The sequence below is a fragment of the Camarhynchus parvulus genome, chromosome 2 (genome assembly GCF_901933205.1).
Source record: "Camarhynchus parvulus chromosome 2, STF_HiC, whole genome shotgun sequence".
In the NCBI taxonomy this organism is placed as follows: Eukaryota; Metazoa; Chordata; class Aves; order Passeriformes; family Thraupidae; genus Camarhynchus; species Camarhynchus parvulus.
Window position 1 is genome coordinate 117,069,962 of NC_044572.1, and position 16,990 is coordinate 117,086,951.

General features: G+C 46.3%; 4 non-coding genes across 4 annotated transcripts; 2 read left to right on the forward strand and 2 right to left on the reverse strand.

Annotated features, from left to right (window-relative positions):
* Window positions 1-361: 361 nt before the first annotated feature.
* On the reverse strand, window positions 362-452 carry TRNAY-GUA. Its single transcript is given in 2 exon segments — window positions 362-397; window positions 416-452. It is a non-coding gene; the product is annotated as a tRNA-Tyr (tRNA).
* A 246-nt stretch (window positions 453-698) lies between these two features.
* Window positions 699-771, forward strand: TRNAR-ACG. The gene has a single exon. It is a non-coding gene; the product is annotated as a tRNA-Arg (tRNA).
* Window positions 772-2,576: 1,805 nt separating this feature from the next.
* TRNAY-GUA lies at window positions 2,577-2,667 on the forward strand. The gene is given in 2 exon segments: window positions 2,577-2,613; window positions 2,632-2,667. It is a non-coding gene; the product is annotated as a tRNA-Tyr (tRNA).
* A 3,534-nt stretch (window positions 2,668-6,201) lies between these two features.
* Window positions 6,202-6,274, reverse strand: TRNAR-ACG. Its single transcript has one exon. It is a non-coding gene; the product is annotated as a tRNA-Arg (tRNA).
* Between the last annotated feature and the right edge of the window lie 10,716 nt (window positions 6,275-16,990).

Sequence of the window (16,990 nt, forward strand, 5' to 3'; positions counted from 1 at the left end):
GGAGAGGAGACTTGGAAAAATGACCCTCAGAATTTCAACATCCTAATTAACTGCGATGCGACAAAGGGATCTCAGCCGGTATCCTCCTGCACTGACTTGCTTTGTGGCACGTTGGAGTATGAGCACACACATCTCGTTTTCCTTTAGAAATTCAGGAGGTGTTGGCAGTCCTGCATTATGCCCAGCATTCTCTGCTCCCACAGGAGCAGTCGCTCCTGAGAGTGAGACACAGCGCACAGGCTCGGTTTACGATGCGGCCGGAACTCCTCTACAAAAGGAATCTTATCTGCAAAAGGCTAAAGAGACAATTGTTAAAAAGCATCTTTGCATAGAAGGGAGGAAAAAAAAAAAAAGTAACGTCTCCTTCGAGCCGGAATCGAACCAGCGACCTAAGGATTCCCGTGGGGTGTAACCGCTACAGTCCTCCGCTCTACCAGCTGAGCTATCGAAGGGACCTGCCACTCATCGCGCCACCGCGCACCAAGACCGCAGCCAGCCCGCCCCGCGCGTGCGCAGTGCGCAGTGCCTTCGGGTGAGCCCTAGGGCCGGTCGCGGGGCAGGGCGGGAACGGCGGGAGCGCCCCCTGCCGGAAGGGCGGGGAGGGGTCCGGGCCGTGAGGGGTGACCCGGGGTGCGGGGGCCGCGCGCGGCGCTCGCTCGTGGCTATAGAGCACAGCGGGGAAAAGTACCGTACGTGCCGGGCCAGTGGCGCAATGGATAACGCGTCTGACTACGGATCAGAAGATTGTAGGTTCGACTCCTGCCTGGCTCGCATTGTTTTTTCTGTTCTCAGCCGTGATCACGCGTTGAAGGAGTCATGGTTTTCCTTCATGATCTCACCATCCTGACTCCTTAGATTTCTCTTTTATTTTTGCCATCTGATCTCATCATCCTGACTTCTTCAGGAACTGGAGTGACAGGACAAGGAGTTACAGGTACAAAATGAGAGGGGAAATTTAGATTAGAAATTAGAAAGAAATTCTTTGTTGTCAGGCTGCTGAGATATTGCAGCAGGTTTCCCAGGGAGGTTGTGGGGTCCCAGCTCGGGCAGTGTCCAGGACCAGGATTAGGCCTTGAACAAGGCCTGATAAAGCCTGAAGAAGACAAGTGTGTCTTGGTGGGAGGTGTCCCTGTCCCTGACAGGCGGGTTAGGATCAAATGATCTGTAAGGTCCCTTCCAACCCCTTAAAATTCTGTGATTTAACCCCATTTGTCTGCCTGGTGGTGCTGTGTTTTCCAAAGCAAAACACCAGCATAGGCTTAAATTTTTCAAAGTTTTTTTAGCTCTAAATTACCCTGATTAACACACCATTACATTACATGGAGGAGAAACCTTCTTGCCCTGGGAGAGGAGCAGTGTACTCCACATTGGCCTATGTTCTGTGGTTACTCCCAAAGGTGACATCAAAGAAAACAACCAGGAGGTCTCTGAAGGCAGCAAGCAACCCTGCTGTGATTAGGAATGTTGTTTACATTCCAATTATCCCTTAGTCTTCAGAAGTGCAAGAAGATCTGTGTTGTGCAGTTGCATGAAAAGTGTGTGATTTTGCAACAAAACCCAAACATTTTTCATTTACGTAAAGGCTATGCAGTGTATGAAGAAGAGCTTGCAAGCAGGAGAGGTGAAGAAGGCATTCCCCGTGTTTAGACTGAAGAGCACACCATAGCTTCAGAGTAGCCAGTTATCAAATCACAGAATGGTTTGGGTTGGAAGGGACCTTTAAAGGTCATCTACTTCCAACCTTCCTGCAGTGAGCAGGGACACTGGATGTCTTCAACTCAATCAGGTTCCTCAGAGCCCCAGACCTTGGATGTTTTCACGGAGGAGACATTCATCACCTTTCCGGGCAACCTCTTCCAGTGTTTTCATGAAACCTACTGTAAAAAATTTTTTCCTTATAACAGTTTGAGCCCCCTCTTTTTGAGTTCAAAGCCATTACCCCTTGTCCTGTTACTACATGCCCATGGAAAAAGTCCCTCTCCAGCTCTGTTGGAACCCCTTTAGGTGCTGGAAAGTGCTCTGAGGTCTCCTGGGAGCCATCTCTAGGCTGAATGATCAAAATTCTCTCAGCCTGACTTCACAGGAGAGTTGCTTCTACCCTCCAATCACTCGCTGTCCCTCCTCTGGACTTGCTCCATGTCTTTCCTGTGCTGAATCGCACAGAACTGGCCAAAGCACTGTGTGGGTTCACATGTTCCAAAAGAAGTGGTTCACAGGAATATAAATAAATAACTGCGGTAGCTCATGAGTGCTGCCAACACTTGGAAGCAATGTATGCGTGTTGATGTGAAGGGCTCTGCTTTTGCTTCTCGATGCACGGCTGTGCAAAAAAACACACGGCCCAGGCAGAGTCAAACTTCCACTCTCCACATTCGTAGTTAGAAGTGGAGAGTTAGTGGCGCCATTACGCCATGAGCTGACTCCCCGGCCCAGCTCCGGCCGCTACCCAGTCAGCGAACCCCCTTCCCGCCTCTCGCCCCGGTGAGGGCCGAGGCTGTCGGGAGCATGCGCAGAAGTGCGCGCGGGGCGGGGCTGGGCGGTGCCTTGTGTGGCCGCTGGGGGGGGGCGGTCATGTCCCTTCGATAGCTCAGCTGGTAGAGCGGAGGACTGTAGCGGTTACACCCCACGGGAATCCTTAGGTCGCTGGTTCGATTCCGGCTCGAAGGAGACAGCAATTTTCTTTTTTTTGGGCGGCTTCGCTCTCGCTCAGGAAGACGCTCCCAGAGCCGTTTACAAATACGTGTGATATACAAGCAATTCACCTTTTTTTATTCTCTCCTGAGGGGAAACAAAAAAGAGAAAACACCGCAAAGAAATAGCGGCCCTGCAGTAAATACTGATATACATCTTGCAGCGATGCTTTTGGAAGTGCTTTGTTGTTTTCCATAAAAATATTAGTTATTATTATGTTTGATAAAACTATTATTAATTATTATTTAATGAGATTTAATCAATGATATATTATCATAATCACAGAATTGTTAGAATTGGACGGACCTCTGGAGACCCCCGCTGCTGAGGTAGAGTCACCTAGAGCAGTTTACACAGGAATGCATCCACAGGAATGTCTCCAGAGAAGGAGAGTCCTTTGCCTCCCTCAGCAGCCTGTTCCAGTGCTCTGCCACCCTCAATGTAAGGAAGTTCTTCCTCATGTTGAGCTGGAATTTCTGCTTTAGTTTATGGACATTGCTCCTTGTCCTGTCACTGGACACTGCTGAGAAGTCTGCCACCATCCTCATGGCACCCACCTCTGAGATACTTATATGACTTAATGAGATCCCCTCTCAGTTTAATAATATATATTTGGCATTCTCCTATGTGAAGCCAAAAATAATTAACAAAATAATTTAGTTCAGTCTTAGCTAGTTTTGTTAGGTCTTCTTTCCCATTGTGATCCTTTGTGTTCCACTCTGGACAGTCTCTCCTCATGTTGCATGTTGCTTTATGTGATGCCAAACAATCTGTGCTGATTGGGCTTTCTGTGATGCCAGGTAATCCTTACAAAGGAGGGCTGTGAGCACCCTGGCTGATAGGAGTGGATAAAAGTCCTCCACTGTCTCTTGATGTAAGGTGTCAGATGTGATGTTTGGTTCCTTAGATGTGCCAAAAAGGGTGACATGGGATGTTCCAGCAGAATGTGGAGCAGAGGGAGAGGAGTCATAGAGGTCCTTACACAGAAGGGGTTTGATGCAGACAGACATGGGCTTGCTTAGGACATAGTTAATAAGAGATCCAGGACTCATACTCTGCTTTTTTCTCTCCTGTGTCCTATTGTTCCTTTTTCCTTCAAGTCTTCTTTTCCATTACAGGTGCTACGTGGGGTGCAGAAAAACATGCTTGGCAGCAGCTCCTGGCTTGGAGAGAGTAAACGTGTCTGAAAGTGTCCAAATCTGTCTGCATAGCAGGAGGAGAATGGAAGTGAAGTTTTCTCCTTCAACAGAAGCCCGGGTGAGTCTTCTCTCTGAGTGGGAGTGTTTCTCTGGGGTAGATTTCAGATATGAGAGCAAGGAAGACCCACTCTCTGTGGGAATAGAGTACAAGCAAGATTATCAGCAGGGAAACAGATTTATGAAGCTCAGGAGGAGTCAACCTGCCCACTGCTTCTCTTTGTGCATTATGTCCCTGGCCCCAGACACCCCTTCATTAATCAGTGTGCTTTTGTGCGTGTGCATGGACATGCACACAGACACCAACAACAACCTTTTCTCCCTTCTCCTCCAGGATGGTGCAGTGTATCCCTCTCAGGAACTGTCCCATGAGGAACCCAGGCATGAAAACTTGCCTTTTAGGGAACAGAGGCATCTCAGTGAGCACAAACTGAGGAAACACATCCATTTCCTGTTATCCACACAACTTCATACTCACTAGCAGTCAAATGTGAATCCACAGTCCAAAAGCACACCCCTGTGCCATTCCCTGGTGTGGGACAGGGCACAGACTCTATTAGGGCCAGAGATTTATTTTATTTCCAAGATTCACCCCTTCCTATAGAAATGTTTATAAACTCCTTTGTTCCTTTTCGCTGATTCAGTGGCAACTCTTTTCACTTCTCCTAAAGGATAGCTTCCAAAATAAAAGCACACACAGACTTTCTTCAAGAGAAGGGATCATCTCCTTTCTCCCTCTGTCTCCACCTCTAAGATATTTTTCTCTCCCACCCACTCAGAAGGTATTGACATGCATTTCTGTGTAAGAGTGTAATACTCCTGAGGGATAATGAAAGCCAGGAAAGAAAAAGAACAAAACCAAAAACCCTCCCAAAATGTCCTGGTCTCAGGACTTTATGCTAAGCACCTATTCTGTCTCTTGAGCTACAGCCTGTTACATTCATGTGACTCTTTGGCTCAGCTTCCCATTCTTCTAGGACATGCTCATGGATCTAAAGGTACTAAATGCTTTTTACTACAGTAGCAAACTACTCAGTGCTTGTTTAATAGTGTAACCTGTGAAATACTTCATTTAGGTGCAAGTTAATACTGGCAGTCACCTGCAAGTGTATAATTATTTTTGCATCTGGTCTCCAGCAAGGGCCAATGATGAGCTCTGTGTGTACAGTCTATTCAACCATTTCTATCACTTAATAATGGAAGATTAGTAAAATTATAAATTATAATTTATTATAATAATAATTATAAAGCAAATATTTTATATTTATAAAATAATAATATTGAGATTTTTAAAAACAGAGATATAAGAACCCAAATCATACAACATTTCACTCTGATATACTGGGTTGGTTACCAGAGTAGGGCACTTCAGGCAAACAAGGGATTAGGGGATTTTAAATAGCCTGATGGGTACAGGGGGGACATGTGCTGCAACAGAAAGGAAATTTTCAGGTCCTGTCTTCTAAAAAAAGGTTTGTTTGTATTTCAAACAAAAGTTTGTAAAGTTTGTATTTCTTCCTTTTGCTGGAGGAAGGGAAGACAACAGAATAAATCTCATGGGAGCATGAGGGTAAAAAGTTTCAGTCTGCCTGGATTTCGAAGGAGAGATGGTGAAAATGTTCCTGCATAACAAGGTGCTTCCTAATGGATGCAGTTTGAAATATGTGGCACATGCACAGGGAAGATGTTCTGCTGATTGCAAAGGTGGGAAACCACTGGAAACAAGAGAGCACTTTCCTGATTTTGTTAGTACTTGAAACTTTATTATTCCTTTATTGAGGAGCTCTTTGTCAGTGTGTGTATTTTGAATATTGTAAACACATACTTCTTTTTGTACCTTAAGTACAAAATGACTACCTTAGGTAGTCTTCACCTGACCTAAGTGGGATTTCAGGGTTACCCAGCTGTCAGCAGCTCTCTCAGCTCACATCCTGGGCACTTAGACATGATTTTTATCTCCTTGGCACATTCCCCTTCCCCATTTCAGCAGGAGGAGTTGGATAAATGAGCATCCTCCAGGGTCAGTCAAGCTAGAGTGTGACAGTGGAAAACTGGAAGATGCTGGGAATAGACGTGAATATTGAAAGTTCCCAGTGGGGTTGGGAAAGATCCATGTAATTAAAATCTTTCCAAAAATAAGTCTGTTTGGAGGTGGAGTTGACCCAATTGAAAATTCCCAAGCAGAATGAGCAGGATGTGTGGGTATCAAAGTAAATGAACACAAAATCACATCTCCAGCTTTTGAACTGCTTGGTTGTTGAGATTTTTTTTTGTTTGTTTTTAATGACCCAAAAGAATTTAAAGCTTAAAAGAACGAGCCAGGTAGGAGTCGAACCTACAATCTTCTGATCCGTAGTCAGACGCGTTATCCATTGCGCCACTGGCCCCCAGCTGTTTGTATTGTTACAAGAGGGCGGTGCTATAACCTCCCAAAGGGGCCCGAGGGACACCCTTTCTGATGCCCAGCATCACCAGCATGCAAAGGTTGCACAGTGGAAATCCCAATACCCGTGTCCAAGCTTCATACCTGATATTGATTCACTGTGAGGAGAAGCTTTGCAAATGCAAGCTGAGAATAAGTCCCACTGTGTCACCTGATACATTATCTATGCTCAAAGGAAAACAGAAAAAATATCATAAAAACATGCAGTTCCCAAATTCTGGCAGATGTGTCATGCCCTTGTTGTCTGCTTGCCCCTAGCAGCCGTTTGGGCCAGCAGAGCCTGCCTGTTCCCCTGGTGTCTGGAGGAGGAATCCCAGCTGGTGGGAGAAGGAGCAGGCATCTGCTGCTTCCACAGCTCCGTAGCAGACGAGTCTTCACTCCACTCCATGTCCTCCAGGAAGGACCCCAGATCAGCCAGACAGGGCCTGGAGGGCTGGGACTGACACAGAGCTGATCTGCTCTGAGGGATAAGGGCATCTCTGAAGGCAGTCAGCATCAGCACCCCATCTTCCAGGCAGCCCTCATGCCACTGTCACATCAATACCTCTCCTGTTACAACACGCCTGACTCACGTCCACATGTTGGTTCCTGCCCTGACCTCTGAATTACTCTTGGTCTCTACCCCATAATTTTTTCCTGCAGCTCAGCTGCCAGAGATGAGGCTCTTTGAACTTTCTGAACAGGCTTTGCCTCTGAATTCCTACAGAGCATCACATTGGTGCTTCACAGAGGTGGCTGTGTCTCAGTGACTGTGGTCTTGGTCACTTGATATGCTCCACAAAGACCACAAGGTCACAGAACTTGTTTTCCAGTTTTTACTCATCAATCACATGCAAAATAGATTTTGCTTTTCCAAGAAGAGATGGCGATTTATGACATTTTGGATTCAGCTTCTGGACCTCTTTCTGACACTTGCTGCCTGCTTTTCTGAGCCCTTTGCTTACCTTGTGGCAGTCAAGTGTGTTGATCCACCACTGATAATAACTTGATGTCAGTGAGATGCAAGCTTCTTTCCCATGGTAGCCTTTGTTTGATGTTTGAATTCTGGCATGACAGTTGTCTATTTAGGCTTTTATAAACAGGTCTGTACCACAGAGAGACAGGATACTGCAAAAAATTCTGCATATTCAGCCCTAGTTTCATTAGGCCAATGAAAACCAAAGCTAAACAGTTAACCAGTACTGTACATTAGGGAGTTTGGGAAAGAACATGAATGGCACTTTTTTCCATTCCTTGGAAGCAGGATGGGATTCCTGCTGCCACAGAAAATGCTGGGAGCTGTTGGAGTCAGATGTTAATTACCACAACCCTATTTGAACATGCACTGCTACTGTACCTTCCTGGCAGCAGTGATTTTGCCTGACTACTGTGATAAGTGATGGCTTTTGGCTTGACTTGCTTGTGAGTGCTCCTTCAAGTAATGGATTACTTCTGGGGTACCGAAGGTATTAATTATGTTCTGGATAACAATAAGGAAGTTGAGGATGAAGTTTTAAAGGAGGATGAGCCAGTTTGGCAGCTCTTTAGTCCAAAGTAAAGAGGTCCCACTCCTCTTCCCTTCTTCTCCACTGCTCTGAAGTACAGAGCTTGCCTTGACCTAGCTACAGTTGTGTGTGGGCACTCCAGGCACCCAAGTCACCATGACTAGCCAACAAGGTGGGTAATTTTCCAATGGTCAGTGAAGTGAATCAGCTCAGATGGTGCTAATGAGGGGACCAAACCTTGTGTGAGAAGCCCAGGCTGCTCTATCCTGCTGGCCAGGGCAGCTCAGCCTCTTGCAGGTGCTTGCCAAACTGCAGCCTGGAGGAGGAGTGTTGTGCTGAGGTAATGAAGAAAAAAGCATGGAGTGGGAGCAAGGAGTGAGAAGTGGGGAATGTATTCAGTAGGTGAGAGGTAGAGCCACTGTCTGTGTCCACAGACAGCTCACTTTAGACCTGTTATTCAGTCCAATCTCTCTTCATTTTCGTCCTTTCTCACTTTACTTTGTGAGGTGCAAGTAAGGTGGGTAGTGAAGATGAGGCCAAATTCTTCCAGACTGCCTCAGGCTAGTGCAGGGGGATAAACTGGAAGGAGCATATCCTTCATAAGCAAAGACTTGCAAATATTTTCTCTCTTGCAAATGTGTTTTATTTTCCCTTGAATTAACCAGAAAAACCACAAAGTGAATGGAAGGAGGTGAGTGTGTCCAAATAGATGGTGGGTGTATAACAATAGGAAGGGTGTAATTGCAAGCAAGAGTCTGCAGGGGTGGAGGTGTTGCCTTTTTCTATTTGGGCATCTTGGACTCACACATATTCCTCCAGTTGGCAGCCAGAGAGATGATCCACTGCATGCCCAGGCCAGGCAGGATAGAGGGCTTCCATGTATGAGCTCAGAGATCCCAGGGATGCTACCTCTCCTGCAGTGATGGGATGGAGAATGATGTTAGAGAAAGATAGTCTCTTGGATTTCCGTGTAGATCCAACAGAATTTCTCTGAGCAAACAAGGCTGCTCCATTTTGCCTAATGCAGCATGTACTGCATTCCAAAACAGCTGCAACGTGGTGTCTGGCAATTCTGAAAGCAGGACCCAGTGAGATGGGTCCTGCTTGCGCCATAGAGAGGGCTGCAGCCAAAACTAATGGTTTGAGACAGAGCCTTGGTCATAACAAACACTCCAAATGCCTAAAGAAAGCTGGAGCCAGAGCTGGGAAATCAGGCTAGTGGACAAATAAAGGAGTGAATACATGTAAGAGCTAGAAATGAGAAGGGGTAATACATTTCTAGAATGCTTCTATACTTCTCCTTGCCTGACTCTTGTCCAGGGGAGAGTATGGGGGCTGCAGCTGAAGGAAGGGACATTGCTGTGGATGTTTGCACACAATGCAGTGGATATCTGCTTCACAATGCTCTGGATATCAAGGAGAACAAGCTGGCAACCCAAAGTGCTGGTAAGGTGCCCCAAGCTCTACGTGGAGTTTTACCACATCCTTTGGCAAGGAACAAGTCATTAGTATCCAATTACACTGAAATCATACTTAATGCAAGACAGGTTAAGACAAAAAGAAAATAAAAACATATACTCAGTTGCCAAGACAGATAAACTTATAAAAGAGGTAGGTGGGGAAATGAGAGAAAACCAGGCTTCATTTACTGGCTTTGAAGATTAAATCAGCGTGGCTATTCCCTCATATCCAGGCATGCTGCAGGCCCTCCTGACACAGTAAGGAGCAGACAGCCTGCCTTCCTCCACACCTTACCCCTCAGGCTGTGTTGACCAAGAAAGTTTTCCTTGTGGGTGAACAAAGCACTTCTCACGTTCTAAAAAATTTTGTGCTAAAACCCCAAATTCTTCCAATCCTGAGAATTTCACTAATTTGGTATAGAGGTCTTCCAATTTCTTCCCTATTCAAGAGACAGGATGGCCTTTCTTCTTGGCAAAAATAAGAATGATTTCATTCCTTTAGCATTACCTGGCCAGCTAACAATACCTTGGCTCCAATGCTAAGCCTGAGTGCTGTCATGGGAAAAGCACTGGCTTGATATCTCAATGCCACTATTTTCTTTTTCTCTTTTTTTTTTTCTTCTGTAATAATGTAAACATCTCTTCTTTGCCCTGCCTGCTGTCAGTATTCTGGTGGGCAAAACCAGAATACAGCAAAGTATGTGAGCCTAGTCAGCCTTGGTTTGGAGGAGATGTGTTGCTTCAAGCTATTGCTGGGAACAGAAGCAAGGGGAGCAGTCCTTGCCTGCTCAAGCAGAGGCTGCTCCCTGGTTGATGGGACTTGTCTTTTCAGGGAGAGGGTCAGACAGTTCACCCCTTCACAGAAGAGGATAAAGGAGATGAAGGTTGATGTGGGAAGGATGAGAAGCAGGATGCTGTGGTGCTGCAAATTAGCAGAGGAGTTGGAGGCATTGTGCAGGGCTTGAGAAATCACCTTTAAAGGACCTGTTCAATGCAGACAACATCCTGGGACTTACTGCTGTGCATGCACGCACAGTTTCCTTCCTTACCCTCTTGTGTCTTTTTCCCTTTGCATCTTCCACTTCCCTCAAACATTCTCCTGCCAGTCTTACAAAGTGGCCTCACACAGGGACCACACAGAGATACCCATTAGCCAGCTGGCAGCACAGTTTCCTCCCTAAACTGGAAAGAAAAGGTTCAGCACTTTTCTGCCCTCCTGCATGGCTCCTACAGCATTTGGGGTGGAGGGAGGAGTGGGGACAACGCCAGGCTTGGGTCAGAGACAAGAGGCTCTTTCTGCCTCCCACATGCTGGACATGCTTCCCTAAGAAAGCTGTAAAGTGAGGGAAGGGCTAAAAATGAGAACACCAAGATGAAGAAAGGTTTCCTGCTCTCCCCATTGGCTCCTTGAGAAGCTCTGTTGTTCAACTTCCATCTCCATGTACCTTGTGAGGTCAGGTATAAAAAAACATTTCACATGGAAACATGTAAACAAGTCACCAGAGAAAGGCTGGGAGAGTTGGCACCTTCTTCCTGCCCGACTGGATGACACCTGGCTTGTTAAAGAGACGTACTTCCCTGAAAGGGAATGATGCATGACTTCAGTTCTGGGAATAAGCATCTTGTCTGGACACATTTCAGGAGCCCAAGGGACTAGTTATGAGACCTGACATATCAGGAGTACCCCACTGAATGCAACCTGAGATGTTACATGCAGAGAAGGCTTCTAAGGAAGCATCGCCCCTTCTCAGGAACGTCACCCAAACACCTGATGATGGGTAAGAGGTCTTGCCAATTAAGATCAGCAAGGGTAGGAACCTGTATAGTTTTTTAAGTATTCCATAAATATAATCTGTTTTGGATGGATATTAATGGCTTTGTCATGGATGAATTATTTTATTTCCATTCTTAATTCATCTCTTCTGGATTAAGTGGGATTTCAGTGTTACTGATTGCCTGCTGACATTGCTAGCTGAAGGGGACAGTGAACTGTTACTCTGTGACCACCTAGCTCGTGTCAGGCTCCTTGCCATGTTCTGTGGAATGCTAAAGGTTAGTGACAGCCACACCTGCCCCATTTTGGCTGCAGAAATGAGGTCCCTGGTGAATATCTGTGATGAAGGTCAGGGATGGCAGAGGCATCCTCTGCTGGCAAAGGCAGCTGTGGACACTGGTGTGGAATGGGACGAAGCCTCTGGGTATGACTCCTGAGGTTCCTCAATGTGTCTGTCAGGAGTACAATAAGAAGTTCAGTGATGAGTAGAAATCTTCCTCCCCTGCCAAGATCCCCTCTCCTTTGAGCTGTAATTAGAGCTAGTGACTTAAGGATTCCTCTGAAAACACTGCAGCCCTCTACCTTGGGAGCTGAGCTATCACAAGATGAGAGATGCAGTCCTGAGAGAAACTCCCAGCAGGATCTCACAGCAGCCCCAGTCCCAGCAGCACGATGGCAAGTAGCAGCTGTATCACTGTGGGATATGGGGAACCAAGGCCCAAAAGGCGCCTTGAGTACAAATTTGTGCACAAAACAATGCTGCTGGAAAGCTGTCAGCTTGTTGTGAAGTGCTTCATAGCACTGATTAGGGATGGAAATAGCACCAAGGCCATACTACGTGGGTAACTGGAAGAGATGTGATTTGTAGTCTACTCTTACATAAATCTATTATCACCCATCTCATGTTTGCATTACAGGCTTTGGAATTATCAGAAGCATCAGAACAAGGCCAGGTACTGCTTCAGCTTGTCACCTCTTACCTAAGGATTATCTGAAGTAAGATTTTCTGCACATCTACAACAGGGTAGAGATAAAGGGAGGTGACACCACAGCATTATAAAAAGAGCAACATAAGTGACATGAGGAAGCAAAACTTGCAATAAGTAGATCCATCAAAGGCTCTGTCTTTACCTTTCCTTGTTTGCAGGCTCCATTAGCTGTGACAGTGGAAATGCACAGCAGCTCTGGCACTGATCCTGTGCTCTGCTTTGCCACCATATCACAGCCCTCCCTGTGCCCTGCATATGCCTGTTCTCTCCCCAACTTGTCTTCTCCTGATCCAAAGGGTGCAGTGACAGGGAACGTGGGATCTGCCCTGTTTTCCCAGCAGCTTCTTGTGGTGGGACAAAGGAGCACGTTCAGCTCACAGCAGCACACCTTCCCTCACATTCAATGCTGGAACAGCCTCCCTCAGTGCTGATGGCTGGGGCCACAGGGGGTCACCCTCCAGACTGATGACAAGCTCTGTTGGCTGCATCAGGGGGAGAATTTTGGAAGGAAAGGAAGACAGCCAGCCCCAACTCTTTGTCTTCCATCCAGATCATCATATCAGACAATTATGGTGTTCTCTGTTGCTGTGAATTATTGGTTCATGTAGCCGTGAACTATTGGTTCATGTTGCCCAATCCTGACTGCAGAGGGTAGAACTGTGTAGTGAGAGATGTGCATCCTCAGTCAGCACAGGCAGAACACAAATCTTACTGCAAAGCTGCCCCCTCCGTGGCAAGGTCAAGGCCTTTTAGAAGACACACAAAATCTGAGTTATGCTATGGTGAAAGGACTTGCCATTCACCCTTTCTTCCCTTGCATTCCCTAAACTGTGCCAGAATCAGAAGGGCTGACTCCTAGGGAACAGCCTGGTGTGGGGAGAGGGTGATGCAACACCACGTGTGTGGACATGGGCCGGCGTGCTTGAGATGCTTCCTGAAGTGATAATTCAAAAGGACGTTAATGCAATAAACTGCTGCTTGGTACAATGAACACAATGTCACAGTGGATGGCATTTCTGATCATAGCTAAAAGTGCCTGGCTTGAAGGCTTTTCCTGTTGTTTTCCTTGCAAATGCCTGCATCTCTTTCTCAACTGCTGTGCTCCCCTGTGCTCACTAAAATCTCATGTAAAGGAGTGGGTGAAAGAACCTGACTGTAAAATGGCCAAAAGGAAAACTTTCTCTTCTTATCTGACTTTCAAAAGGAAAAAAAAGGCATTGGTACTCAGGAATTAAGAGTCGTGCTGGTTTTTCTATATGCCTTGAAACCATTTGCAGGGCATATAGCAAAAGGAAATAAAAGGAAAACAGAAGAATTAAAAAAACCCAAAACCCTAAGAACATTTGTTACCTCTGACACCAGCCACTTGATAAACAGACACTTTCCTGGTTCTGTTAGCAACTTACTGTGTGAAAACTTTTCTGCCACCACACACAGTATTTTTCTTTAGCTGTAATATGGAAATATTTGACCCTTTATCTTCAAGCACTGAATCTCTATTCTCTCCTGAAAGAATTTCCCTCAAGATGGGGTTGGATGAGAACATAACCTAGACCATCCTGGGGAGTTGGGATGGAGTCTCAGCAGGTCTCTGATGTGGTATAAAGTTTGTGCTGAGTACAAACTTAAAATCAGTCTCTCCTTTGTGCTATGGACCTGAGCATTGTCCTGGAAAAAAAAAATCTGCCAGCTGAGCAATGGAGAGCATACTGAAATAGCATCAAGAGTGGCTTATGTCAAGCAGACCAAGGCTAGGGAGAAACCTGACACTGGGACAGGGCTGTATCCCTGTGAAGTGATGAGCTGGTGCCAGCTGGGAAGCCTGAGCTGGATCTGTGCTGTGAAACACAGATCCCTCTCTGCTGAACATCACTCTCCTTTCCTACTGACAGACCTGGGGCTGCAGCACTGGGGTTTGGAGTGCTGTGGTCTGTTAAGTCCAGAGCAGAACACAAATCTGTCACCCAGTCAAAATTCCTGTTGTTAAAGTTCTGCAATACCCTTTTCCTTAAATTCTAATATGCTTAGGAGGCCCCCTAGCACTGTCCCTTCTGTGCCACCTCCTGCATTCCAGAATCAAACATCCCTGTTATTCCACAAAATGCAGGTACCTGGGGAGGATTCACCATTCCCCCCTTTCTGCTAGTAGGGGAGACATCGAGCCATGATTTACAAACAGGCTTTCGTGGGATGCTGCAATAGCAAAGTAGCAGGGAAAGGGTCAGGGGTGCATTTGAAAAGCAGAGGGTTGTGTTGAAGTAGTCAAGTACTTGCTTGCTTACTCTTCAAAAGGAAGTAGGATTTCCCCACTTTTCTAACTGGTGTGCTCACCCCGTTTTCTAGCTGCTTTTGTTTTACTTATACCCTTTCTTTCTTCATGTCTCATTTTCACTGCAGGGTAGGTTTGGGGGTGTGGAAAAGCAAGCCTGTTCCTGTTATCTGTGAAACTTGTCCCTAGTCCTGGAAAGGACCTATTTTTAGGTAGACAGTAGCGCAGTGCTATTATTTCCCACATGCAATACTTCCCCCAGCCCTTTGGACATACTTTTATCCCTTGGCTGTGAAATATGGATCTCTTTCTAGCAGTGATGAGTGGAGGGCAAAAGGGTTTGGGACTCTCCAGGTTTGTAAAGTTGCATATGGTTTGGGGAAATGCTGAACTGTTCATTTCATGTTTGTTATCCTACATCTGGTCTTTTCAGGCTCACTGATTTTGAGACTTAGACAATACTGATAACTGCAAGGAACATGGTAAATGCCTCATGTTAATCACCTCACAGGGTCACCCTGCCTGCCTGAAGGGTATGGCCTGAGCACCATTTCTCATCCTGATATTGAGGACTCTGAGGAAACCAGGACTTTCTTTCAAGAGGACTTTGTTTCCCTGTGTCCCCTAAAGCTGGGTGATAGGTTTCTTCTGGCTTGCTGGCACTGCTGGAGGGCAGAAGGAAGCCAAAGGATCTTCCTTCTCCCAGGGCAGACAGGTGGGGCAGTGACCTCCTGTCTTGGTGTCACAATGATGGCAGAACCACAGCATGCAGGAAAGAGTCCTTGATGCAGTTTGTCCACAGACTCTCACTGTTCCAAGGTCTTTTAATCCAAATCTCTGAGGTTTATCTGCTATCATTGATGTTGGTACCACTGATTCATTTGGAACAGAAGTTATTATCTAATTCATATACCCTTCTATCCCATGTTTCTCCCAGTTTGCTACAAACTGTGGAAGGTTCTTGAGCATGGATAAACCCAGAGAAGGCTGCTTTTGAGCACAGTTCAACTCAGGGCAGTGTCCATCCTCTATTACAAAGAAAAGGGCAGACATCCTCCCTCTGTCTGGTCTTTGTAGCTGGTTCCTGAAGTCTCACGCCCCATACATTTGATGTGCTCCCAGTGACTCACCCTTGAAATGCTTTGAGCTTTCCTCTTCTGCTGTGATTTCATATGTGCAAAAGAAACTTTCTAAAGATGTCATTATCTCCCGTGCTGGTCTTTGTTTTCCAGGAGATCTGAAACCAACCCTCAGACTGTTTTTAGAAGGTCTCCAAATACTGACCACATATGGCTTGTCATCACATATGAGGTACACAAAGACAGATATATATATATGTATATATGTGTGTGTGTGTGTTGAATGGAAAAAATGTCAGTCTCAAAGGCAAGTGTTTTTGAAAGCACTTGTCTCTGTTGCAGAGGCTCTCTTTGGCTGCATAAATTGAGTCACACACAAGGGTAGTCTCAGTTTTTATCATGGCATGTATATCGATCACAATAAAATCATGAAATGCAAAATATAATTTGCAGTTTGCACTTGTATAGGTAGGAGGGCTTCATCTTATAGCTGCCTTGTTGGCTCATGAACTTGTTGCCAATGTAAGTGAAATCTGAGTCTCTGCAGCATTGCTGGCATGTAGGTGGGAATGCTGGTGCTTGCCACCGGCTCCCATGGGACTGTTCTGGCAGGGTAAATGGGCACAGACAAAAGGTGAGATTGATGGAGAACCTCCCCTAGCCTCCCCGAGGCATGCTTGGTTAAAAATGCAAATCTTTTCAGCCAGAACAACAAGCAGACGTAGCATTATGGGAAGAGGAGAAGGATGGATCATCATTTTGCCCTAAGTCTCACATTTGGGTAGGCAGAATTGGAGATGGCAACCTCGTTTTTGTTAGGATGTTGTATTGCTCAGGCACCCACCAGCTCTGTCCTCTTCCTACAGCAGCTGGGCTGTTGTGGGAAGCCTGCAGGTGAGTCCCACCAGCCTCAGCAGTGTGGGGAGCTGCTGGAGGCAGCGGGGTGGGGATCGGTGTTGATCCCTGCCCAGGGGATGATGGGCAGCTCCCAGCTGTTTTAGGCAGCTGCCAGTGTAGAGGTCTGCTGGCTCCTGGACTGGGTGGCAGGGTGCTTGCTCATGCCCCAGGACAGGCAGAAGGTGGGGTGGCAGCAGGCCAAGAAGCTGTCAACCCATGGACCAGGATGCTTCTCACCACCCACCATGTCCAGAACAGGATGCCTGCACAAGAAGTCTGCTCCTTGCAGAGTGCACTTTGTCTCTGCAGGCTCATTGGAGAAACAACTCATGTGGGAGCATATTTTTGACAGCATCCTCTGGCCAAAATATGATTTTTCTCTTTGTTTTCCAGTCATGCGAGAGAGCCACAGGGCTGATTTTCTGAGTGACACACAAGAGCTTCACAACTCTGATACAAGATAAGAGGTTGCAGAGGGGAATTCTGTGAATGCAAAGCCCAGAGATGTCATTATGGCATTGAAACCTGAACCTGGACATCACTCAACCTCTCTTTCCTCCTCCAAATCCCTCTCCTAAGCCCACTGCTTTGCAGCCAGCTTTCCAGGTTCCAGGCCATCAGTCCACAGGCCACAAGCTGTTATTTCGCTGCAAAATAGAGTAGTTAGAAGGAATGTCTGTAAAAGCAAGCCTGTATTTAGGAATTAGT